This window comes from Canis lupus, chromosome 9 (assembly GCF_003254725.2).
Source record: "Canis lupus dingo isolate Sandy chromosome 9, ASM325472v2, whole genome shotgun sequence".
In the NCBI taxonomy this organism is placed as follows: Eukaryota; Metazoa; Chordata; class Mammalia; order Carnivora; family Canidae; genus Canis; species Canis lupus.
This window is the reverse complement of record NC_064251.1, coordinates 15,312,488-15,340,228: the sequence shown is the minus strand read 5'-3', so window position 1 is coordinate 15,340,228 and position 27,741 is coordinate 15,312,488. Positions and strand designations below refer to the sequence as shown.

The window sequence follows — 27,741 nt, the reverse complement described above, 5'->3', positions numbered from 1 at the left end:
TAATCTCTCCACATACAGCATTCTCTTTCTTTGTCATTGAAGGCATGGGAGGTGGGATGCCTGGGTGGCTCAGCAGCAGTTGAACATCTGCCTTTGGCTCAGGTCATGATCCCGGCATCCTGGGATCAAGTCCTACATCAGGCTTCCTGCATGGAGCCTGCTTCTCCCTCTCTGCCTGTGTCTCTGCCTCTCTCTCTGTGTCTCTCATGAATAAATAAATAAAATCTTTAAAAAAGAAAAGAAAAGAAAAAGAAGGCATGAGAGGGTAGGTCTATCCTAATGGTAAAATCCTAGGCTATATATCTGTACCTTAACTCAAGGGAATCTGAGAAATCTAGATTTTTGGCTTTCTAGCCATGGTAGTATAGGAACACAAATTGGAAGAGGCTGAGTAAACCAGCTTATAGTGTCTGCTTCACTTTGCTCTTGAACTTAATAGTTTCATTCTTTCTACTCTGTTAATGAATGAATGACACCATCACTCCCCCTCCCCTGGCCCAAAGAATAACACATCTAATCAGAATGGTATTCAGGAAAAAAAACCAATCAGTGAGTCTTTATGAGCTGTTATGAATATATCAGTGGTGACTTAGTCTATTTAAATTTAAAGTCTTTTCATATTTCTTGTAGATCTTCTCAGTGATGTGAGTGGTGTTAACTAATAAGTGATAATCTTTTATATTCTTAATGTACTTACAGCTGCTCTGGTACTTAGGGATTAATAATTGGTTTCTATTGGTGATTGGAAGTATTTCATAGTTTAAAAGTTGATGTAATTGTTACCAATCTAATTAGCACAAATATAGTTTTGTAGATGATTTTACTTTATAATTCAAGTAACTTTTAAACTATCACAGTACAGATTATTTTTAGCAATTATTTTATAATGATTTATTATTAGGGTAGTGGTAATGTAATGCTGAAATGAATTTCTTTAAGAGTAGCCCTTTTGAGGGGGATCCCTGGGTGGCTCAGCAGTTTGGCGCCTGCCTTTGGCCCAGGGCGCGATCCTGGAGTCCCAAGATCGAGTCCTACGTCGGGCTCCCGGCATGGAGCCTGCTTCTCCCTCTGCCTATGTCTCTATGTCTGTCTCTCTCTCTCTATGTCTATCATGAATAAATAAAATCTTAAAAAAAAGAAAAAAAAAGGAGTAGCCCTTTTGAAATCATCCATCCAAAGGTAATAGTAACATATTTCTACTTCTATATTTGCCTTCATTTGTAAATTGCAGATACAGAATGTTATTTTTTCTAATAAATATTTAATAATATTTTTCTATTATAAAATTTTGGCAATTCATATTATTTTTGATGTGTTTAATTATCAGAATGTTCTAATTATAGTCGATTTTTTAAATTAAAATATAGTTGACTAATATTATATTAGTTTCAGGTATATAACATAGCGGTTTGACAAGTCTACATTATACTGTGCTCATCACAACTGTAGCTACCACCTGTCACCATAATTTTTACTGTAGTACCGTTTATTGTGTTCCCTATGCATAATAGGAGTAAGTTTAGTTTTCAGAGCAATGTAAGTGGATAGTCAACAGCTTCTGGGTGAAAACTTTCAATGAGGATAAACTTTCGACTTTGTAGCATAGCCTATTCCTTTGTTGAATAGTTTTAACTATCAGTATTCTAATTTACATGGATGGAAATCTCCTCTGTTGCTCCCATCCGTTAGTCCTAGTACTGCCTGTTAAGCTGTGTGACATAAATGAACCTCCTCTTTCCCATGGCAGTCCTTTATGTCCTGGAAAGCTACTATCAGATTGGCTTTTCTTTAGCTTACAGAACTTCATTTAAGACCTGTCCAATATCAAGATGGCACTACATCTGTGTTTTTCCCTCATGTTCTGTATCAAAATGGACATGAGGTTATTTTGAAATTACTTTTCCTTTTGATCCCTTACTGTCTCTTAGTGTTTCTCCCTTTGTAAAGATTTTATAGAAACTGTCTCATATCCATATTTTGCCACTGTCTAGTCCTATAGCCCTCCTAGTTTTCTGTATGGTTTTGCAAAGACTGCTATTAGTATTTTTATGTTCCTATTCTCATGTTCTTTTAGAATATTCCTATTCTCATGGTCTTTTAGAACTCATATGTCAATTGTGTGGGCCTGGATTTTGAGTATATGTTTTTTTATAACTTATCTTCATAAGTCATAACTTACAACTTCAGTAATTCTTAACAATATTTATTCTACCCTTTCTGGTTTAGATATATTTTCCTTGATGGGGAAGATTAAAGGAAATTGAGGGTTGAGTAATTAATTGTTCTATGGGTGGAGGTAGGATGTTGTTAAACATGGCAAACTTTGGAGTCAGTTATACTTGAATTCAAGCCCTGACTCTGCCACCTATTAGCTGTATGACTTGGTCAAGTCACTTATTTACTCTTAGTAAGTTTGCTTATCTGTATTATTACTATTTTTTTAAATTCTGCCTCACAGGGTATTGTATGGGTTGAATAATATGTATGTCAAGAACATATAGTTTAGCTAATAGCAGCTGATTCATAAGTGGAACAGAATCATTTCTTTTGTTCTCTTTCTCATGCACTGGATCTGGCCTTTCCTTGTCCATCTTTTTATTCTAACAATATCCAAACAATCCTTTATGCTGTTTTAGCAACATAGCTCTTCTTAGCTTGGGCTCTGTTCTTCCTTGACAATATAATTAGAGGGTTTTCCACTCTTCATCTTTGATTATGTCCTTGTCTCTTTGTATGTTTCTTTTTTGGACACAAATCTGTCTTTATCAGAAAATTTCTGGTATGTCCATATTTATTTATTTATATTTTTCCATGCATTTGTGATTGTATAAATTACTTATTAATTTTTAATCTGTACCCTTAAACTATATTTCCTCTTAGAACGAAATTACCAATCATTGGCTCATAGCTTCTTTTCTCTGCATTTTTTTTTAAAGAAATCTGTTGCCTAAAATATGAAGTGAAAATTTGACTTTATCCAGCATTCCTGTTAGAGTGGTGGCCCACAGGAGGGTCACACCAGGGATGCCTAAGATCTGGGGTGGAGGAAGCAATTCAGTAAGATGCAGTCTGGTAGCAATCACTAAGTGAAGACCTATCAGACCCTAAATACTAGGGTGATCAGCAATAAATAATTGTGTGTCACAGGAAGGGGATGGAGCCTGTTAATCCAAGGGAAGGGAATCTAGGAGCAGATGACAGGCAGAGTTCTAGGAGGGCAGGTGGCCAACATCAGGAAAGATGTTTAACAAGGACAGCACACTGTAAGGTAATGTTTTCGACAGATTTTTATGGAATAGAGGTATAGATGTATCTATAAAATGGCAGAATTAACACTCAGAACTCTAGGCCCTAAAGAACTGATAGTGCCATACTGGTCAAGAGCCAGGTTCTCTTGGACAAAGAGTCAGGTAAAATTCCATGCTCATTCATTTGTAAATTGTATACCTGAATAGATGAACACTTTTTGAACTTTTATTTCCTCATATGTACAGTAATTATAATAATGCCGTAGGGCTGAGAAGAATACAGAAATGTTTGTAGTTTCTCTGTGTGCCTAGCCCTTACTGTTATAAGATGTCAGTATGCATTGACAGTTACTTTTTATTTATTTTGAAAGATTTTATTTTTTTATTTAGCACAGTATGGGGAGGGGCAGAAGAAGAGGGGGAGGGAGAGAGAGAGAGAATCCCAAGCAGAGTCCCCACTCAGTGTGGAGCCTAAGGTGGGGCCTCATCCCAGGACCCTGAGATCATGACCTGAGCTGAAATCAAGAGTTGGATATGTGACTGACTGAACCACCAAGGCACCCCAATTACTTACTTTTTAAATATCATTATCCTTACCACCATTGAGCTCTGTAACATTCAGTATCATATTCTGCATATAATCCTCAATATTTAAAAAAGCCTCAAAGAAAATACATGTTTACTTATCATAAAATTACATGGGCTAGCTTACTTTGCTTTGGATGAAATGATAGCACGTTATTGTGATCAGTTCGTATTTATTTGAAACTTCAGTTAATGGTTATTGTCTCTTTGTTTAATAAATAAAATTTTTGATACATAAAATCTTTCAAAATGTTAAGTCTGTATAAATGGAGAAAATAATAAAAGGAATCCTAATAGGGTGGAAAGGTTGGCAATCACTTGGTTTAATAATCTCTGGTATCCTTTTTAGCTGGTATGTGGTGGTTCTAAAAGTTGTGTATCACTTTCATTTTTTTTTTTAAATTTTATTTTTAAGTAATCTCTATACTCTACACCCAACGTGGGGCTCAAACTCACAACCCTGAGATCAAGAGTTGCACACTCTAGCTGAGCCAGCCAGGTGTCCCAGATATCACTTTTAAATGTGGCAAATACCATAGACGTTACAGGAAAAAAAAATTATTGTCCATACCTTCTGTTATCTTCCCCAGAAAACTCACCACAGTTTTATTTATTTATTTTTTTTAAAATTTTTTTATTTATTTATGATAGTCACAGAGAGAGAGAGAGAGGCAGAGACATAGGCAGAGGGAGAAGCAGGCTCCATGCACCGGGAGCCCGATGTGGGATTCGATCCCGGGTCTCCAGGATCGCACCCTGGGCCAAAGGCAGGCGCCAAACCGCTGCGCCACCCAGGGATCCCTCACCACAGTTTTATGCCACAGTTCCTAGAAAGTCTTAAGTTTATGCTTAATTGACCCTTTCTTCTTACTTGCTTATCTGCCTACCTGCTGTGGAATGTAAGCAGTTCAAAAACTGTCAAATGCTGAATGTAAATACTGAATAGTATTGGTCATCAGTCATACTTCTCAGTCACAAAGCACTGTAAAAGGCAAAAGGTAAATATCCATGCTCTTAGTGACTCAATGCTCTTAGTGACTCTCCAAACAGGAAGTAAATTATAGTATGGGATAATAGAAGGCTCAGCCCAGAATATATGTTGCCATTATAATAACAGAACTTATAATACTCAACCATGTTTTTTTCTCATTATAGAAAATTATGTGCCCAAATTGATGGATTTAGCCCACAAAAGCAATAAACATATGGCTTGACAAAGTACTCCCTCTCTGATGAACATTTTAAACAGCAGAGGGCAGAATGTTCCAAAGGACATTTTTTTTTATTATAAATATATCATCTTATTGTCATTTTTTCTTTCATGTCACTGGCTACATTAAAAATAAGAAATATGACCATTTTGGAATTGTCTATGTGTATGAATGGTTTTGTTTTGTTTAGATGACATAATGAACAGTGTTCTGATATATATCAGAGTTGATTCAACATCTGTGTTTTCCTTCCTTTCTGCTTAATGTCAATATTTCTGGCTTCTAAAATGATTAAATTTAAAAATTACATATAAATATATCTATATCATTTAGTGAATTTCACAAGTTCACTCACTGAATTAAGTAAAGTGAGAGGACAGAGGTTTGATATGTATGTCTATAGCTCAGTATGCTCTTTTATGTTCTATTAATCAATAAAAAAATTCTGAAAGAGCTACCTGCCATGAAATGATATTTTTCAAATGTTGAGATTATAATTTAGAAGTAGCATCACACATTTGGGAAATTTTACTCAGGGGTTAGGTAATAGAGTCAACATATCAAGTAAAAGCTGTATATAATGAAAGTAATTCTCAGATATCTTTTAAATACCATTCATGGCATCCATTAAACAAATGCTGCTTCTTGATATGTCCAACCTGCCAGTTTATCTTACTCTTTTATTACCCACCAGATGAATAGTTATCTTATGTGTAGAGACCACATTATATGGTGTTTAGGAATATATTTCTTACTCTTTGCTTAGTCACCACTCTGCTGTTGCAAATTGTAGTTCTAATCTGAAGCAGTAGTCGTTCCTAGGAAAGGAAATTAGAAATCTGGCCAGTGATTGGAAAGGGTGCCTAAGTGACGCAGTTGGTTAAGCAATCCAACTCTTGATCTCAACTCAGGTCTTGACTTCAGGGTCATGAGTTCAAGCCCTGTGTTAAGCTCCATGCAGGGCGTGGAACCTACCTGAAAAAAAAGAAAGAAATCTCTCCAAAACCTGAATTGCTATAACAAGTAGGATGGCTATTTCTTACTTCTGTGAGAAAGAGGATTTCATATACTCACCTCTTCATAAGTATTACCCTGTCTTTAAATGCTGCAGAATTTAGCGCTGATATTTACTCCTTAGAGGAAGCTTATAAAGAGGGAAGATTTAAAAAAGAATACAAATAATATAAAACTCTTTATAAGTTTTAGAATGGTTTACCTAAATTAAGTAAAAGGGAAATTAAAGATTAATAGCCAAGTAGCACCTTAAATCTCTCTCTCCCTTTAAATGAAACCCACTTTTATAAAAGCAAAATGAAACCTACGTATTTTGTTTCTTAAAGTATCTCAACCATGTCCACTTCCCAATCAGCTCCTTTAGAGGCATAAACAATGATAAAATGAATGTCGGTGGAAAAATGATTATTTCTCAAATTTCACTTTTTTTTTTTACAAAATTATTTTGGAATCCTTTTAATGTGTATCAGCTCAGCTTGATTTGGGACAGACATGGACTTGCCCTCTTTTTTCTAAAGGTATTGAGTTCTTGGTAGTCTAAAAGTAACAACTAAAGAGAATTTGCCTCAAAAATAACCATTGGGCAAGACAATATTTGATTTTAAAACTACTAGAGAGGTTATCAAGGAAACAGAATTTGAGATATACTGTCTGTGGAATTTTAAAATCTAAGATAAATGCTTATTTTTAAGTTTGTCCTACAGTTTTCTGTTATGTGAGATAAAAACTAGTTGAAAGTAATTTGAAAGAATTTCTTACTTTGCACGTTGTTTAGTGTTACCATTCTATCAAAATTGCTTATTCTTCTTTATTTCCAAGTTATAATTTTCTAAAGACATGAATAAATCGTATTGGGGTAGTGGAATATTAATTACTTTAACATAATTATCTTAAGTAATCTGTTAACATTAGTCCATAGCATCTCTGTTTACAGTAATCTTAAAATGAAATGGCTCCTTGCAACAAATACGTGCATTGCAATGAGACCATACATTCAATCAAACATAAAAAACTAGCCTGAAATATATTTTTTCTTAGGGGCCATTTTCTGTCTGTTGACTTCTGTGGAAATCTATTTTCCCTTTTTGTCTTCACTGTTTTGCTTAATTAGATATTTTTAAATAAGATAACAGATTTTTAGAATTTCAAGACTTTACATTATTTTATTTCTACAGTTGCTTTAGGAAGAAGTAGAAGATATGTTATTACTCAGACTTTACTGCTGATGAGTTTGAGGATTGGAATTATTTTTTTTTAAATTTATTTATTTATGATAGACAGAGAGACAGGCAGAGACACAGGAGGAGGGAGAAGCAGGCTCCAGGCACCAAACTGCTGAGCCACCCAGGGATCCCCGAGGATTGGAATTAAGTGACTTACTAGGGTTATGTCTCATAATCAACTAAGCCATTATTACAACTACAATCCGAAGACAAGTCAAGGGTGTGTCCTTTCTATTAAATTGCAGTCCTTTTCATTCACATTGTACTGAGGTTGTCATTTATGAAGATTAAAGTATCATAAATCCATACCTAACAAATATATAATTATACCAGAATTTTTTTTTTAAGATTTTATTTATTTATTCATGAGAGACACACACAGAGAGAGAGGCAGAGACACAGGCAGAGGGAGAAGCAGGCTCCATGCAAGGAGCCCGATGCGGGACTCGATCCTGGGTCTCCAGGATCACACCCTGGGCTGCAGGCGGCGCTAAACCGCTGCACCACCGGGGCTGCCCTATACCAGAATTATTATAATAGTCCCAGTGCTACCCACATAAGAGAATATTGCAATAAATGATTTACCTAATTGTTTTTGCTTTATTTGTATCTTAACATTTCATTAAATACGCTGTGCTAGGAAGGAAGCATACATCGATATGACACAGATGATTTCATGTAGAATTGCCTTATCTAAATAGATAGCACCAGTGGATCATGCTTCCAGCAAGCCTAATGAAACTTGGCTCAGAGCTACATCTAGAGTACCGCAAGGAGAGTACCATAACCACTGCTCAATTCATGCATTGACACTTTTCCTAGTTTTCTCTTCTCCCATGATTCTTTTTTGACACTGTCTTGCTGTCTACAAGAAGGGTAGGGCTTCTTCTGGATTCCTGGATTCTCACAGGACAAACTGACATGAGAAAGGTTCTCTACGGCCAGTAGGGAAAGAAAGGCCTTCAGAAGCATGAGGTGGGAGAGTAACCCTGTCTCACCAGTGATTGACACAAGGAATTTCCTTGATCCTAAGTAAAGGCTATGGGCATTTTCAGGGAAGTTAATGTATTTTGAATCTTTCTGCTTCTAGAAGGAATACAGCAGGTAGTTTGCCTATCTTTGAAATTAATATCATTTTTACTATATTAGTCAATTGATGGTTTTCTAGGTTTGGTGTATCTGAAGCTACCATCTGAATAAAAGGCATTTAGTCTGGTTTTTAATATCTCTAAGCGTTTAAAAATAAATTTTCTGCTATCACATTCTAGACAGTTCTTTACTTGTCACTGTCTAATTTTACCATTTAACCCAATAAATTATGAAGCTACCACAAGTATGTCTTAGCTTGCTAAAGTGTTATTAATCTTTTTAGTTACCTCAGTATTTGTGTGTGTGGTTTTTTTTTGTTGTTGTTAATTTACTTAGTTACTGTATTTTGCAATATTTATTTACACACGTCTGGTTTAGGAATTCAGAACAGAAAAATCTGAGGAGGAATTAGTAAGAGAGGAATTTATAGCTTTAAGGCATGAAGAGCTTACAGCTTTTTAATATAAATTGTTCCCAGAATCCATGTCACTGTTCCTTATATGGCGCTGCTTTTTTTCCTCTCGGTTGCTATGACAACAGCAGCACTGCACCATTCATCAGCTCTGGACCTGGGCTGCATTGCTAGCCTTCCGTGATACTCCTGAATGTTAAGAACATCCGTGAATCATTCACTATGTTAATGCTGCGCCATTAGAAACCTAAGAACCAGTTTTTCCAGCAGTTTGCTCTAACAGAAGGGTAAACTAAACTGCGCCATAGAGAAAAATTATATAAAAATATTTCTTTTTTTTTTCCTAAGGGAATCATAAAATTTATATTTGCTGCAGTATTCTGAAAGGATAAGCTTCTGTCAGGCAATCTCATGAAAAGAGCTTGTCTGTGTAATCTTTCTTGAAATCATTAGCTGTTCAAAACAAATATCATGTTGCATCTCTGGATATAAAAAGAAGCAGGTGATGTTGTTAGGGGTTCTAAGCTCCTTTGGGAGCATCACTTGTGCTTTGGGACTTTAATCAACATCTGCTGTAAGAAGTATCACCTGTAACGCACAGTAAGTTCTGGGCAGTGTGAAGAGCTGGCTGGAGAAGATTAAAGTGTGGATCATTACTGACGTCAGATCTGATAACATCATGACCATTGAGTAAGAAGAAGCCTTTCAGGTTTCCAGAAGAAAAGCCTATATAGTATTGACTAATGAGGAAGAAAAACTAAAGCCTGTGAGTATGATGAGTAGAGTATTTGTGTGTTACATGGATTTCTGAACTCTAAGGCCTACTTTGAGATTTGTAAAAAAAAGAAATGCAACCTAAGAGAATTTGACACTTAGTTTTTAGGGAAGCCATTAAGAAATATCATTAGGCACATTTATTTAATTTTTAATTGTGTGTTCTTTTACTCTGTGTATATATGAATCTTTTATCTTCATATTTTAAAAAATATTTCGTTGTGAAGAAAGATACTAATTTTTTAGTGTAAATGTGACAGGTTGCTTTTTTTGTTAGATTGTGATTCCAGAATAGATTTCTACTTCTTACTGCAATATCCTTATAAGTGAAATACATTAAAAAAAAAAAAAAAAAAGTAACAGTATGACAACCTAGAATTGTTTAAGCCTGCTTCCTTAATACATCAAATCTTCCTTATTTCATTAATGGGGTGCTTACAAATGGATGTTCTTGCACAGTTTAAGGAATTTTTTTTTAAACTTGACATAATTTGCTAGTTATGTTGATTTATATTGTCTATTTTCCCAATTGAGAAAAGTAAATTATTTAACATTCCTGTGTTTTTAGACCATTTAGTAATTATCAATTTAAGGTAAATTGGATTTATAGATTGAATCTTCTCATAAGACTCGGATCTCTTTTCTGGCTCTTAATTATTTTCTCTTTTTAGTTCTTCAGCTAACCATGGTAACTTAGAAATGTACTAAAAGTAGGAACTTTGGTTTTTCAAAATTAGAATATTTAAACTAATGTTCAGCTGCCTCACAAAAGAAAAAGGCATTTCATCTGGGCTTATACTTTCAGTTAGTTATCTTCCTGAATTACTCTTCTTAAATGCACGTTGTTCAGACAAGATATACTATAGGGAAATAACTGTGTTCCTTTAATTTGCACAATTAAGGGAGAAAAAAGATTTTTGGTTCTTGTTACTTCATTTTGATTTATATTCCTTCTTCCATTTTTGAAATTTTTGCCTATTGGCCTATACATATGACTTTGCCCAATGTTTAAGAAACCTTTAAATAGGGAGAATTGATATATTAAAGAATAATAAAAGTACTAATCACTTATACTTACTGTTATATCTGTCTTTAATGAAAGGATTTTACATTTATTTGAAAGCCTGTAATTAATAAAGTAAATTGAATATTCACACCTTAACCATTGCCTTGTAAGAAAATAGGAATTTTAAATTGTATGTATATTTAGTAACTTGTACATTGTAAGTTGATACTCTTTTGACTCCTCACAAACGTATAAATACAAAAGATTTTGTATTGTATTATCTCTGAAACCATAATTCCTATTAACAATAACAAAGATTAACTTGAACACTTTTTTTTTAAAACAAAGATAGTATTTTTAATAACATATTTATTTATTTTAAAGTAATCTTTCTTGGCATATCCTGTGCTGTTTTTGTATTTGGGGCCTTGCCCAATGGGTACATTCCAGAGAGGTTGTATATAAGCATATTTGTTCGTTTGTATATTGTCTAAATTAAAATACACCCTTGAAGCTCCCTACTTTGAGGGATTCTGCAATAAGTTAATTTGGTGAATCTATATATCATCTCTAAGAGCCATCTGTTTTTTTCAGTATATAAAGATTAAAATTACAGATTTAACTGGCAGCATGCTATGAAAAAAAATTAAACCTCATGCTTTGGATTTATAGTTTAACCCCTCAGTTTCAAAATCTTCAGGTTTAGTTTCTGAAATCCTTTGATATCTTTTCAGTATTTTTTAAAAAGATTTTATGTATTTATTCATGAGAGACACAGAGAGAGGTAGAGACATAGGCAGAAGGAGAAGCAGGCTCCTCACAGGGAGCCCAATATGGGACTCAATCCCTGGACCCAGGATCATGCCCTGAGCCAAAGGACTCAACTACTGAGCCACCCAGGCTTCCCAACATCTTTTCAGTATTATTCATATAACAGCTGCCTAAAATCCTAATTGATAGTAGGCATTGCTTTTATTTGGGAAGAAATGTGCTAGTAAATAACTAATATATAAAATTTATAAATATAAAAGGCTTAAGTTTCTTCCCTAATTTCTACTGACTGAAACTTAAACATGTCATTCAAAGAACACTTGTGAATATTCGTGAGTACCACTAATAAGGTTTTACAAGGAAATAGGTGCTTCATTTATGTCCAGATCTACATTAAAACTTAAAATCTCACATTGGCAGTTATTTTAAAAGAATGATTCCTAGTTATTTTATTCTTATGGGAATCAACAGTCATAGTATTTCTGTGATAAACATGTCTTCATTATCACTTCACATTATCTAGTAAAACCTTTTAACCACTTGTCAGTGTTGCACCTTAGGACATATTAACGTCTCTGAAGTCTCCCTTCTATACAATGAATGAAATAATGCCTTTTTGCAGTGTCATTGCAGACATTGAGAAAGATAATATATGTAAAGGATTCAGTATAGGACTTAGCACAAAGAAAACATTTTCTAAGTAATTCTCTTCTCTACTTTCCTCTCCATTGACCTACTTCAGTGGTTCTTGGGCTTTTCCTTGGGAGTGGCTTTAAGACAGAGGAATTTGAATGTGTATCAGGGGGGTGCGGGATGTAGCTTGAAGGGCATCCAAAAGCAAATGTGGAGGGGTGCCTGGGTGGCATAGTTGTTTGAGCATCTTGGTTTCAGCTCAGGTTGTAGTCTCAGGGTGCTGAGATTGGATTTGAGATTGGACCATTCGGCCACATGCTCAGGGGATTTTCTCTCCCTCTCCCTCTACCTGTCCTGCTTGTTCTGTATCTCTAAAAATAAATAGATAAATCTTTAAAAACAAGCAAAAGCAAATGTGGAAATTTCCTGAAACTCCTTTTTTTTTTCTTTTAAAATAGTGTACATTCTACATTTTTTATCATAGAAAATATTTTCCAAAAATGTCTTAAACTCACTTTTCAGGAAAACATGCTACATTTCTTCCTATTAATGTGCATGTCCCAACATACTACTTCCTATCTCTATGGATTTCTAAATGTAAAACATACTACTTAGATCTCTTGGTCTGGGTATCATTTTTAGGAAATAAAGATCGTGAAATAAAATAAGCATGTATTTCTGAAGAAATAGATTGAGAATCAACAGACAGGGATGAAAAATAAATCTGGTTAAAGCTGAAAACTTAGTTCAAAAGAATGAGTGCTGGTATGGAGCTGGGTCAAGCGGTAGTGAGATGAGAAAGGAACCTTCAAGCCAGAAATAAAGAAAAATGATAATGGAGAAACTAATAGTTTAGCATTTTTAAAGCTGTGAGAAGTCCTGCAATAAAGGGACCTATTTACCTGTTTAATCTAGCACCTCTCAAGCTTATTTTGACAACAGATCCTTTTTTTTCTTACACAAGTCCAGCAAAATCATGACAAGTAAGTGTTCCAAGGAGCTTACTTAGGGAAATAAATGACTGAAGGAAGTTATGTTATTTAGAAGGAAAGAAGAATTGGTAACTGTACAGAACAAAGTTTGGCAGGAATCATTTTGGCACTGCAGAAGATTATGGAAGAGTGACATTTTACTCCTATTCCTCCCCAAAATTGTACTTTAATATGTTAGAGATTAGTTGTTGTTGTTGTTTTTTAACGGGAGGAAAGATGATCATGTGGATTAGCAAATGGAATGAGAAAGTGACTTGAATAAATACTTGAAACAAGAGTGTATAGGACACATTCAGCTGTTAGACAAGTAAGTTTGTCTGGAACGAGGATTTCATGAAGGATGCTATGGAAGAGGATATTAGGACCACATTGAAGAGGCCTTTGGGGTGATGGTAAGCTAAGATGGTAGCAGTGGGAAAGGAACAAGGAGAGAAAGGCTTTAAGAAATAAAGATATTGGTGACTGACCAGTTCTAAGATCCAGGAATGTGGGAGATTTGTTAAAGGTGATGCCAAGTCAAGAATGGGACTTGATGACCTCATCAATAGGAATAGAGAGACTAAGACAACTGATTCTGGAAGAATGAGGCACTTTGAGTGAGTTCAAGGTGACTGCAGGGTATGAGTAGAAATTGTGATTCCAACACTTAAAAAAGGTTTTAAGATATAAATTTGTAAGTTATAGAGAGTAGCTAAAACTGTTAGAGTAGGTAAAAAAAAAAAATCTCTTGAAAATGAAAGTAGAACATATAAACAGAAAACGTGGGAAATTAGTATTTCATGAGCATTTACTAGACATTTCACCTTAATTTATTTGATTTTTTTTCTGTAGCAGTTTAAATTATTATGGCCCTGATTTTATAGATAAAGGGGGGGAAAAAAAACCTAAGCAGGTTAACCATTAAGTAATTTAAGCATAAGAGATCAGGATTCCAACTGAGGTCTTTCTCTAACTTCAGTACCTACTCTCACTTATCCCATAAGTGGATATTGGGAAAATCCATCTTAAAAGACAGATAAGGGGATCCCTGGGTGGCTTAGCGGTTTGGCTCCTGCCTTTGGTCCAGGGCGCAATCCTGGAGTCCCCGGATTGAGTCCCGCGTCAGGCTCCCGGTATGGAGCCTGCTTCTCCCTCTGCCTATGTCTCTGCCTCTCTCTCTCTCTCTCTCACAAACAAACAAACAAACAAACAAATAAATAAATAAATAAATAAATAAAATCTAAAAAAAAAAAAAAAAAAAAGATGAGATGAGATGAGTAAGGAGCAGTCTGAAAGATCCTGGGAGAACCATGGAGGTATTATGGAAGCTGAAGTTTGAGGGGGTTTCTAGAGAACATTTAATCACCATTTTCAGATTCACTTAGAGGTCAAGAATCCAAATTCATATGGGACCATCAATCTATTGTAGTTAAGTGATTCAGCTTTTTGTTTTCCGAAACTGTGGTCCAGACTCTTACCTGTAGTGATCTGCATTAGACAAATAATTGTATTATCTTTCTTTGAAGAGGAGAAAGGGATAGAAGCTACCCTAAAACAGATGGGAGTGGAGATGGGAAAAGAAAGCATCTAATGAAAAATGCACAGCCAAATATGCTTCTTGGAGTTCTAGTTGTTATTCTGGTGTCTATAATATATAGTCGCAAAAAGGACTCTTCAAGACTCTTGAAGATAAAATAAGTTTCTCTTCATTTAACATCACCCCAGTGAATTTCCCATTTTTATTTTAACATAGTTAAAGCAAGATGACTATTTTACGTTAATTCTGCAGTATGGTGTAGTAGTTCACATTCTGCCACTTACTAGCTTTGTGATACTGGCTATGTTCTATAACCTCTCTGTTTCATTTCCCTCATCTGTGAAGTAAGTACAACAGTCCCCATAGGGTTTGTAAGGATTAGATGTGTTTTTACAGTCAAATGCTTTAAACAGCCTTTAGTACATAGTAAGTTACTTAGTAGAAATAATTGATGATGATATTACTTTATTGGCGATTCCAACACCCCATTTATTTCTCCCTGTACCTTTCTTTACTTTTCCAGTTTTTCCTTTGGTAATAAGGGAAACTTTTTACTCTTTCTAATTAGGTCATTAAAGTGATTGGAGAGTAGTTAAAGCTCTGATCAGAAGGTTTAAAGCATGCTTGGATTTAGAAAACATCTTGCTGTCCGTAGTGGTGGGTACTAGTATGGACTTTTTCCCTGGAACACTGTTAGAGTAATCACTAATGTTCAGAATATTTCAGTGTGAATTTATGTTACTTCCAGTAGAAATTAATTTCATGTTCAAACTAAAACAATTGATAAATGTTTTCCTTCTCTTTGAAAGAACCTCCTATCCCAAAAGTCTGAACAAACAAATATATTGTCATTTTAATATATAATGAGAAGCTTAGAATCATGGTAAAATTGTACATTCAGTACAGAGTTGGCTTTTGATGTTAGCATTTATGAGAGATAGAAGTTTTAATTATTTAGTATAGATTAGAATAAAAGGCTATAAAACATAGTTTGTGGACTCTGTTACCAGACTGCTTGGGTTTGAATCCTGACTGACATTCATTAGTTTTGTGTCCTTGGGCAAGTAATTGAACCTCCCTGTGCCTCAGTTTCCTCATCTATAAAAAAAATAGGTAATAATAATATCTACTTCATACAGTTGTTGTGAGGACTAAATGAGTAAAATACTTTGTACAATTTCAGATCAAAATTGCCCAATCATTGTTAACTTTTATTATGATTTAGTATGTGTGTAATTTAGGGCTTGTTTCCTTACAAGGCAGAAATGGTATCTTCTTTATTATTATATTCCCAGCCTTTAGCACAATGCCTAGAATACAGCAGATATTCATAGTAGATGTTCAATACACATTTGTTGAATAAATCACAAAACATTCTGACCTTACATAGCGCTTCAATAACATTCTTAGCTTGAATACTTTCAGCAAAGCAGACCAAAGCAGATAACCCTTGTATAATGTAATATGCTTTGCTCACTAAGGTTTTAAGTGAAACCTTGAAAGTGCCTGACCTACCATTTTGTTTATTCAGCAGATGGATGATGGTAAACACTTATAAACTGAGGTTAGAATAAGTATGACAACTCAGGTTCTTCCTCCTCACCCTGATTCTCAGGATTCTCTGAAGTTCTTATAGTGCCTAGAAAAGAAGAAATAGCATTCTTTATGCCAATTTTGACCTGGTTTAAGAACTTCCTATTGAAAAGTTGCTCTGATGTATGAGGTCAGCTTACTTAAGTTCAACGCAGGGGGCATACTACAGTTCTAAATCTCTCATTTTTAAGTACCAGAAAAGGTCACGTTTAGTTTGGCAAAGCTGAGGTTAAAAATTACTGTTTTTTTTTTTCCCCCTCACCACTAGGTCTTCTCTTTTGTTGTGTAATTCTCCTTATTATACCAAATGTCTGATATTTTCTGCTCTTCCTCTTTCTGGGGATAAATCCTTGCCTTAATGAACACTCTTTAGAGCTATGTTAGTATCTAATCTGTTTAGCTTAGATTTTAAACTATGAGCTACCTCTTCTAACTTAATTTTATTTTGATTTTAATTATATAATTTTTCCTAAATTATGCCTTGGATTTTAAAAAGACTTTTTTTCTTTTTTGGTTAATGTTAACTATCTGAAGTAGTTTTGTTTTATATTTATATTTCTAGTATTGCTTTTGACACTTTGCTTCTCAAATAGTTTATTGTTATGAATATAGTTAGTAGAGCACTAGGTATTGTTTGGAAGTGTTGAATCACTAAATAGTACATGTGAAACTAATATTGTACTGTATGTTAACTAATTGGAATTTAAGCAAAAATGTAAAAAAAAAAAAAAAGAATATAGTCTGTAGAATGTCAGTAACTCCCTTTTATGGAAATCTTTTCATGTATTCATTTCCTCTTCCATCACTGTTGAGGTCATCTCTGTCCTTTTAAATATGGACACTGGCTCTCATCAGTCACCATAGTAGATTGACAGGATTTTATACTCTGTGTTTTATTTCCAAATCTAAATCTTGATAAATTGTTGCCTTGCAGGCATTTTGATATCTGAGGATGTTCAGTTAGGATTCTGAGTCCAGTCTTACATTCTCATCTGCATTCTACATTTAACTGTGCTCCAAGCAAGATGTGTTAGCTCTGCTAGTAACAGGAGAAGCTTTCTTAATAACCTTCACTTAACCACTTGCATGATTAATTAATATTCTCCATTCCTTTTTCGACACCCCTTGACTGTTGGGATAAGGTGGATATTACAGGCCAGTTGGCTACCTTCTGATTTACCCACATACTTCTGTTATCCTGTGGTGACATGTACTTACTGAGAGGCAGTTAAATTAATGCCATTGTATTTCTTATTATGATCATATAACTAAATCATATATATATTAACTAATGAGATATAAATGCAACAAAGAGGGGCAGCCCGGGTAGCTCAGCGGTTTAGCGCCACCTTCAGTCCAGGGCGTGATCCTGGAGACCTGGGATCGAGTTCCATGTCCGGCTGCCTGCATGGAGCTTGCTTCTCCCTCTGCCTGTGTCCTTGCCTCTCTCTCTCTCTCTCTCTCTGTGTGTGTGTGTCTCTCATGAATAAATAAAATTAAAAACAATAAATGCAACAAAGAGGACATTTATAAGGGTACTATTTCTGGAAAACTATATTAAAAGACTTGGAAAAAATCAATTAAAATGTCAGCAAAGGTAATTTGCTTAAAAAAGTGCCTTAATGAATTTGGGTAAAAGTGCTGAGTGGGATAAGATTGATGGTGTTTAAGGGTACAAACGTGTAAAGAGTGGTAAATACGCCATAGATATCTAATGCATAGTATAACGAATATCAACAATAATAGATAATTATGTGACAAATATTGCTACATCAACATTCAGAATATATAAATATATCAGTAACACACTACAAACTTTAAATTTATACAGTGTTACATGTCAAATTAAAGATTTTATTTAATTGCTCATGAGAGACACAGAGTGATGGAGACATAGACACAGGGAGAGAAGTAGGCTCCCTGCAGGGAGCCTGATGTGGGACTCGGTCCCAGGACTCTGGGATCACAACCTGAGCCAAAGGCACACGCTCAACCACTAAACCACCCAGGTGCCCCTAAATTTGTTTTATTTTAAAGAAAATGAATACATTAAACATTTTATCATAGTTTATGCCAGAAAGAAAAACTATAATTCATGTTCAAACAGAAAGGCCTTGGCTTTACATCAGAAGTTTGGTGAATAAATGTACATTTATATTTTAAGTTAAAGTTTCATATATATATATTGTTTACAAATATTTTGTTCAAAAAAAATTTTTAAACTGATCAGCTACTAGTTCCTATCACTGTAGGATCAGAGGACTTCTAGTATATATTACCATTATATATTTCAATAGCTCTGACCACATTTGGGAGAATCATGAGAAGAGCCAAAAATTAGTGTGGAACAGACCTGTGAATTCTGGTCTTATCTGTATAGGACTTAGGCCCACATTTAACTGTGAGTGGGGATTTGTGCTTAGTAAAACGTCACCCCTATCCTTGAAGCCTAAATGCCATAAGTCAAAATAGAGAGCTATGTAAAAAGAATATTCTGTTCCTTTCGGTAGAAGTGCATACTTTAAGGTAGTTTACAGAAGTAGTTAAGTTCCTGGACTTTGTAGTCAAACATACAAAATTCCGTTTCCAGCATTACCACTCATCAGCTGTGGACTTTTTACAAGTTATTCATACTCTTCTAGTTTCAATTTCATTGTTTATGAAATGTACGTAATAAGAGTAACTGCCTCATAAGAATGTTATGAAGATAAGCAAACAATGTATGTCAAATGCCTGACATCGTATATAGTGAGCACCATGTAATACCTATGCTTAGACCATTAGTATATGCTCACATACACACTTTTCAATGATCTTTATTATTAATAGTGCAATTTATTTTGAAAGCTCATAGGAAAATAAGTGATAAAACTACTAAATCTGAAGTAGACCTATGTACAGAAACACATAGCAGCAGCTAGCAACAAGAGAGTTAGTGTTGTATCTACTTGTTTTAAGTCTAATTAAATTGAAAAAATAAATTATAGTTACCATCTTCTATTTCCCTTATAGTAATTGATGTCTACACAATTACAAAATAGGAAATAAAATCTAGAAAGCTATTTATATTTCTCCTTCAGTATTAAAGAGAATTATTTTTTCATCTTAGCCAAATATTTTTCTCATTAATTAGTGCTGTAAAAGATTTATTATCTTTTGTTAGCTGTTTTGTTAATTCTTTTTTTTTTTTTAAGGTTTTATTTATTCATGAGAGACACAGAGAGAAAGAGAGGCAGAGACACAGGCAGAGGGAGAAGCAGGCTCCTCACGGGGAGCCCAACGTGGGACTCGATCCCAGGTCCCCAGGGTCACACCCTGGGCCAAAGGCGGCACTAAACTGCTGAGCCACTCAGGCTGCCCTGTTAATTCTTTTCTTAAAAGAAGTCCATACTTGACAAGTACTTTATAAATCTGTTAATTTACTGCTTATAATTCAGGGGGCATGGCCTAATCTAACTTATAATTGAATCTATATAATAATAAAATGTTTTCTTATGGGTATTATTACCAAGCAATTCTACATATCTTTATTAAGAGCAAAATTCGTTTTTCTGCCATGAGGCTTCCTTGAGAATTTAAAGTGCTGATGTAGTACACTTGAAATTATATTAAAACACTAAATTTAGAACCACTTGTTATATATATATATATATATACACACACACACACACACACACACACATACACACCTCAGTGCAGCTTACATTGATATGCACAAACACCACTAAAATCTATAAATAATTAATAATCAGTTTATTTTTCAGAAATCTGAAAACTAAACATTAACTTTATTCCTTCACATTAGTGGGAAAATGAATATAGCAAAGTTTATAAGATTCAGACAACATCAATGAAGAATAAGCTTTAGGTGATTAAAACTGAGAAACATAGAGCAGATCAGAAGACACAAAAAACTGACTAGAAATTAAAAATCCAGGAAAGGTTTTTCAAGAATTGTGATGAAAAAGAATTTACTTAAAAGAAAATAGCTCTAACCAAAATGCTTTGGAATATGTTGTGTTATAGCAGTAGGACTAGAAGACTGATTCTCCACAGTGCTTTTTTTTTTAGCTCACAGCATGGTTTGATAAAGTAAAATGTTTAAAAACAAGAAGAATGTAATTAGTGCTATATAATATGCAGATTAAAAATTGTTCATAATAGAGATCTAGATTAAGAAGAAAGTCTGTGGCTATAATGGTCGAGGGTACATAAAATAAAAGCTGAGGGTATGAGGTAACTGGGTGATAGACATTAAGGAGGGCACATGATGTAATGAGCAATAGATATTATATAAGACTGATGAATCATTGAACTCTACCTCTGAAACTAATAATACACTATATGTTAATTAATTGAATTTAAATAAAACATATATTTAGGAAAAGCTGTCAGGGAAAAAGAAAGGGGAAAAGGAAAATTTCAGGTTCCATTGTAGACTGGTTGTATGTTTTTGTTGTTGTTGTTTTTTTTAAGATTTTATTTATTTATTCATGAGAGACACAGAGAGAGAGGCAGAGAGAGACACAGGCAGAGGAAGAAGCAGGCTCCATGCAGGGAGCCTGATGTGGGACTTGATCCCAGGTCTCCAGGACCATGCCCTGGGCTGAAGGCGCCGCTAAACCGCTGAGCCACCAGAGCTGCCCTGGTTTTTCTTTTTGAACAGTTGCTTCACCTCATGATAAAAAGGAAGGGGGGATAAAACTTATATCTCTTACTAAATATCACATCATCATTACTTTTTCAAAACAAATTTCTTTGTTTTTTCTCTTTGCATCAGTTGTGTGGATTTGTGTGTGGATTTGTGTGTGAATTGGCTTTGTCACAGGACTGATAAAATATCCAGGATTAATGGATGTTCAAATCAAGTGTAAACAACTTACCTTTAAGACTTTTTATATGATGTTATTTCATAACTCTTACATTCTGAAGGAATTGGAGATCATCTGGATTAGTGAGCTTAGAGTATGGTCTATAGACTGGCACCACGAGCATTACCTGGAAACTTTTTAGAAGTGCAGATTCTAAGGCCCCACACCAAACTACTATATCACAAACTCTGAGGTTGGAGTCCACCAATCCGTGTTTTAACAAGCCCTCTAAGTGATTCTGATGCATGCTGAAGTTGACATTTACTTAGCTAGACACCCTAGCTTCTTTCACCAGACTGTTTCAAATAGAATTACACACCACTTGCTTTTGAGATCAATTGGAAGAGGAACTCTTTTTTGCAGGAAGTAGGTACCTTTGTATTATATCTAGAACAAAATGCTATCCTATGTGTGTTAGGCTGCTTGGCTATTCTCTCTGTAGTTGAACAGCCTGGATATATTTTTGGGGACAACAAAACTACTCTTTGCCAGGGTTACACATCAAGTTGGCGGTACGATTGACTTTCCTTGTAGGGAAGAACTTCAAAGCTCTTAATTACTTGAGCCTGCTTTACATTAGGATTGGTAAGGAGTAAGTGGATTGGCCAGATTTTCCATAAAAAAGAAACATATATCAGTATTTCCATAGGAGTAATAGAGACTGAGGTGACATTACCATTGCCATTTGTTAGACTCCAGTAAGCCTCTTAAAGCTTAAGTTTTGGCAGTTCTTTCTTAATGAGTTCCTCAGGATGGCCTATTTTCACGTAGCTGATTTTATTCTTTCTTGTGTCAAAGAAAGGAAAAGAACCAAACATTAGAAGCTTAAAAAAGACAGGACTGTTGGGAAAAGTGATACATTTATTTTTCTGTCTTTTTCATTCTCTCTACCCTGTGTTTTTTTTTTTTCAATTATCTAGAGATTAATATAATTTTTAAGTGGATACTTATTCCACTTTAGTACATCTCGTAATACAGATTGTGCTATGAAAATGTTACTATAACTTGGTCTTTGAAAGTTCTGTTATGGGGTGCCTGGGTTTGCTCGATGGGTAAGTGTCTGCCTTGGGCTCAGGTTGTGATCTTGGGGTTCTGGGTTCAAGTCCCACATGAGGCTTCCCATGGGGAGCCTGCTTCTCCCTCTGCCTGTGTCTCGAGAGCCTCTCTGTGTCTCTCATGAATAAATAAATAAAATCTTAAAAAATATATATGTGTATATATATACATATATATAAGTTCTGTTATTTATTTGAGAATAAGATAAAAGTGACTTACTGGTAATGTTTACTATTCACAGTTACATTGCACTGACCATTTATGACAGAGATCAGCAAACTTTTTCTTAAAGAAACATAATTTAGGCTTTGTCGGATAAAAGATTAAGTCAAGAATATTATGTAGCTGTTTATATAACCATTAACATGTAACTGCTTAAAAATTTAAGATCATGGGTCATTAAAAGGTAGATGGCCACATTTGGCCCACAAGCCATATAACTTATGATATAGAGAGGGTCCTTAGCTATTTACCCTTCAAACTTTGAAGTGGCAGACTTCGGTGATTATGTCATATATTAATTATGTAATTTCACAGTATGGTTACACAATAAATTCGATCAATAAATACTACTTCTCCAGAATATTTTAAGAATATAAATGTCCCTCTTCAAACAAATTACCAAGCATTCCAGATTATAGATTTAATTTCATGATGTTTTACATTACTAGAAATCAGGGAAGTGGGTTCTTGGAGACCCTTCAAGAAGATAACTTTTGAATACTGTGAAAGTATTATAGAAATATATGTAAGTTTACGTCAACTCTTAAGAAATTTGATAGAGAAAAAAATACATGATAATTTGAAGAGAAACTAGTTGTGTTTTACGAATATGCAAAAAAAAAATCAGATGTTTGGAATCACGGAGTATTCAGATATTCAGAATTTCACAGCCAGGTTACAATATCTAAATGCATAGGAAGAGAGAGATTTGAGAGACTGTTTTTTGTAGTATTTTGGAAAAATAACCCATTTTCCTCAGCCAAATACAATAGGGACAAAACATGCATCAGTAGGACATTGGGGCTAGATCTGACCATAAGTCATGAAAGAAATTGTAGTTACTTGAGAAGAATGTGCTATTAGAAGACCTGCCTATCATTCCTCTTTCTGGGTGATCTACTACATTCCCATGACTTGAAAATATCTATATGCTGATATCAAGAGCTCAGAACTCTCTTATGAGCTCCCAATTATTACCAGTAAATTTAGCTGTCTTTTTTTGACAGTTCTGTACAGATCCTGTAAAAGACAAGGTATTGAGGAAGAGAAAAAGCAAATTTTGATGCCTATCATAATGTCTTGCATGTTAAAGTTACCCAATAAATACTTAATGTTTTAAATGTTCTGTTTAAATGGAAGAAGCATTTATTCCCTAATAATTTTGTGTGTGGTTTAAAAAAATTATTTATTTGAGAGATTGTGTGCATGTGCAAGAGAAAGAGAACAAGCAGGGGTAGGATCAGAGGAAGAAGCAGACTCACAACTGGGCTTCGGAAGCCTGACTTGGTTCTGATCCCAGTACTCTGGGATCATGACCTGATCCAAAGGCAGATAGTTAATCAACTGAGCCACTCAGGCACCTCTGGCTATTTCTTTTGGTAGTTACGCCCACATCTTTAGTTAACATGCTTCTGCTGATGTTTCTTGATTGATCAGTTTTAAAACATCTAACGAAACAGTAAGCTTATTTACACTGCTCCCACATTTCCTCCCAACATAATTATGTAACTTTTTTGTTTTATTGGTTATAGCCATAAATGATTTGTTTTTTATTTCTATATTTCTTGTTCCATAGGTATAAGACACTATTTCTTGATTTCTACTTTGTAAGAAGATGTTAGTACCCTTGCCTTACCCCTCCCTCTTTCCACTTTAAAATTCTGTTATCTGTAATTTATGGTTCAAAGACTGACCCTGTTTACATTCTGCTCCATAATCATAATTAAGTCATTTGTGTTTTATCTCTAGATTAATTTTAGAACTTGAAAATCAATATAAGTGTTATTCTGATTATGTAAATGTTGTTACCTGCGGGGACAAGTAATGTAGAATGACTACATCTTCTTTGCTATATTATTATTTGTTTTTCCTGTGGTTTCTAATCATGTTTCTTTTTTGTACTGCCAATGTTTTTCAAACTCTTCATCATATAAAGTATCAGATCCTTTTTTTCTTTTCACCAGAAACCTTCCGAATGACTTCCAAACTCTTATACCCAACTGGACTGGTTACTGTCTAGACTTAAAGTTCTCCTATCCTCCTCTGTCTTAGCTTTTTTGTTTTCTTGGTTGAGTATCCCATTTTCTGGATCCCAGATATTTCTCTTTCTTGGTTTATTCACTCTTTTCCTGTACCACTCCTTCAAGCAACTTCTCAAGAAATGACATGTAGGAATTCAATTTTTTGAGTTCTTATACATCTGAAAATGTTTTGTTTTTTAAAGATTTTATTTATCTATTTGACAGAGAGCGCACAAGCAAGGGGAGCAGCAGGCAGAGGGAGAGGGAGAAGCAGGTTTCCCGCAGAGTGGAGAACCTGATTCAGGGCTCAATCCCAGGACCCTGGGAATCACCACCTGAGCAGAAGGCAAACGCTTAACTGACCACCCAGGCGCCCTTGAAAATGTTTTAATTTTGCTATCACACTTGATGTAAAATGTAGAACCTTTGGAACTATATGGATCTATTTGCACCTTCTGTCACCCTTCATGCTATGGCTGTCATGTCTCACATCTGTGTACATTTTAAATTTCACAGGGGTGTGTAAAACAGTCACATATATTGGAATGAAATTACGAGTAAAAGAACAAGTCTTTTACATTTACTCAGATTTTTATCATTTTTAATGCTCCTAATTGTTTTCTAAACACTTATGATTCCATGTGGTATCACTTTTCTTCACCTAATACCCTTAACGTTTTGTAGTATGCATCTGCTATTGTCACATTCTCTAAGTTTTCTGTTATCTAAAAATATCTTATTTCGCTTTCATTCTCTTTTTTTAAGATTTTATTTATTTATTCATGAGAGACACAGAGAGAGAGAGGCAGAGACACAGACAGAGGGAGAAGCAGGCTCCATGCAGGGAGCCTGATGTGGGACTCTATCCCGGGATCTCAGGACCACACCCCGAGCTGAAGGCAAATGTTCAACCACTGAGCCACCCAGATGTCCCTAGCCTCCATTCTTGATATATATTTTCACTGGATATAGACTTCTGTGTTGAGTTTTTTTCCCCCCTTCTCTCTCTCAGCCCCTTAGGGTAGGGATGTTACTTTATCGTCTTTTGGCCTCCATAGTTTCTGATGAGAGGTTAGATATCATTCAGATTGTTGGCCCTTTAATATAATATCTTGTTTTTCTTTGGCTGCTTTTAAAATTTTCTCTTTCTTTATTTTTTTTTAGCAGTTTGACTACAATGAGCCTAGTGTGTTTCTGTTAATATTTATCCTGGATTCCTTGATAATGAAAATTTATGTCTTCTACAAATTTGAGACATTTAACTAGTATTTCTTGAAATATTTTAACTGCCTCATATTCTCTTCTTCTGAGACTCTAATTACATCTATGTTAGACCTTTGGATATCATCTCACAGATCCTGAGCTGTTTTTTGTTTTTGTTTGTTTTGTTTTTTGTTTTTAGTCCTTGTTCTCCGTGGTCTTCAGATCAGGTAAATTTCATTCTTTTGTCTTCAAGTTCATTGATTCACCTGTCATTTTATATTTTTCAATTTATTATATACTATATACTATTTATGTGTGTATGTGTGTATATACATATATATACACACTATATACTGTCATTTAAATTATCATATTTAAATATTTAAGTATGCTGTTAAACTCATCCAGTAACTTTTTATCTTAGGTATTATGGTTTTCAGTTCTAGAATTTGCATTTGATTCTTTTTTACAGTTTCTGTTTCTCTGCTGAGATTTCTTTGCTTTTTTTTTAAGAGAATATATATTCCTTTACCTCTCTGAAGATACTTAAAATGGCTGCTTTAAATGGCTATAGTGTTACAGAGTTATCTCCAACTTTTCTCTTGATGGTGGATCCTATTTTCCTGGTTCTTCATGTAATGAGTAATTTTGTATCCTAAATATTTCATTTTGTAGATATTCTGGATTTTTTCATATTTCCTCAAAGAGGAAGAGTTTTTTCTTTTAGCAAGCAATTAACTTGGTTTGATTTAATGGAAAACTGTCTTTTGGGCATCAGTTCAGTTCAGTTGTTTTAGACTTAGCCTGTCTGCCCTATGCAATGCATGGTTCAGCAATTAGCCGAGGTTTAAGCAGAGTTTATACACAATTTTTGCTACCTCCTATAGCGCTCTCTTTCATTCGCTCTCTCTTGAAAACCTCTTCCCCATAACTTTTCAGTGACTTACTGCTGCAAGCTTCAGAGGAAAAGAATTGTAGGTTTTGTCTTGGAGTTTTAATGACCCCATGCATGCTGTGGTCTGTTTTTAGCCCAGAAGCCAAAAAAATTAAAATTAAAAAATAAAAAATAGATTAACTCATATCAGCCTGTTCATTTTTTTGTTATTATTGGCTCTCTTTCAGAATCTATTATGTTTAATCTCCACGGCCTTGAGGTAGTTGCTTTTTATATTTTGTTCAGAGTTTATTTATTTTATTTTATTTTATTTTATTTTATTTTATTTTATTTTTATTTTTTTATTTTGTTCAGAGTTTAAAGTTAATTTGTGAAAGGGTCCATCTAGTAGAAGCTTATTTGGCTGTAGAGTAACAGAACCACCCTGATAGGATTTTGAGATTTTCATCTTTCATAATATTGAAAATTTCTCAAAAAAAATTTTTTAAAGATTTTATTTATTTATTCATGAGAGACACAGAGAGGCAGAGATCTAGGCAGAGGGAGAAGCAGGCTCCCTGCAGCAAGCCCAATGTGGGACTCGATCCCAGACTCCAGGATCAAGCCCTGAGCTGAAGGCAGACGTTTAGCCACTGAGCTACTCAGGTGTCCCTCTCAAGTTTTTTCTAATTGTAGAAATATTTATGCACTGGGGAACTGACATGTAGGTTTAGGACTCAAATTTATAAAAAATGACCTTAGAGTTCTTTTCCTTACCACTTGTTGTTTCATACTTAAATGTAATTGTTTTCCATACATCCAGTGAGGTACCTTATTAAAATGACAGAAATTATATGGAAAATTTATAAACTCTTAAATTTGAGATTTATTTTTTGGCTTCTATTCCTTTTTACTGTATTATTAAGTATCACTGCTTCTGTCTCCATCCAGCTGCCAGAATTTTTTTTTCTTCAATTCTTAAAGTAATGTGGTGAATAGAACAACATGTTTTATTAGTTTAAAAACCACGAGTGGGAGGAGACCTATAAAAACTCTAAGAAAAGAAAGACCTCTAAGCTAAGTCAGTGTCTACTTTTGCATATTCATAGACCACCCTTTTATTAATGTACAACCAAGAAGAGTAAAACAAGCAGTTTTTTTCTTTTGTATACTTAAGGAAAGTCCAAATAAAAATTCCTGCTATTATCTCTAACTCAGATCGTTGCCTGGTAGAACAGTAGTTCTGTTCCTCCAGTTAACCCTCTCTTGCCATGATTAACTTTCCATCCGAGTAGGCAACTCATCTTTCCAGAATATGTTCTTGTCAGGAGTTAGTCATCTTCTTATATCCTTCTCTATTCCTTCTCAGTCAGATATCCCAAGGTTTCTGAGAGATGAAAAGCAACTTATCCTGTTACAAAAACTGG

General features: G+C 34.6%; 1 protein-coding gene across 10 annotated transcripts in view; it reads left to right on the top strand.

The window, feature by feature from the left end:
* Positions 1–27,741, top strand: part of TANC2 (tetratricopeptide repeat, ankyrin repeat and coiled-coil containing 2) — a 369,309-nt gene that overhangs the window by 148,665 nt on the left and 192,903 nt on the right. Inside the window, exon 1 of one of the 10 annotated variants that reach the window (XM_049114611.1) lies at positions 7,924–9,548. The exons of the other annotated variants lie outside the window; for them this stretch is intronic. The gene's annotated coding sequence lies outside the window, so the exon portion shown is untranslated. Of the gene's footprint in view, positions 1–7,923; positions 9,549–27,741 lie in introns of those variants that run through there. 10 annotated transcript variants of the gene reach the window in all.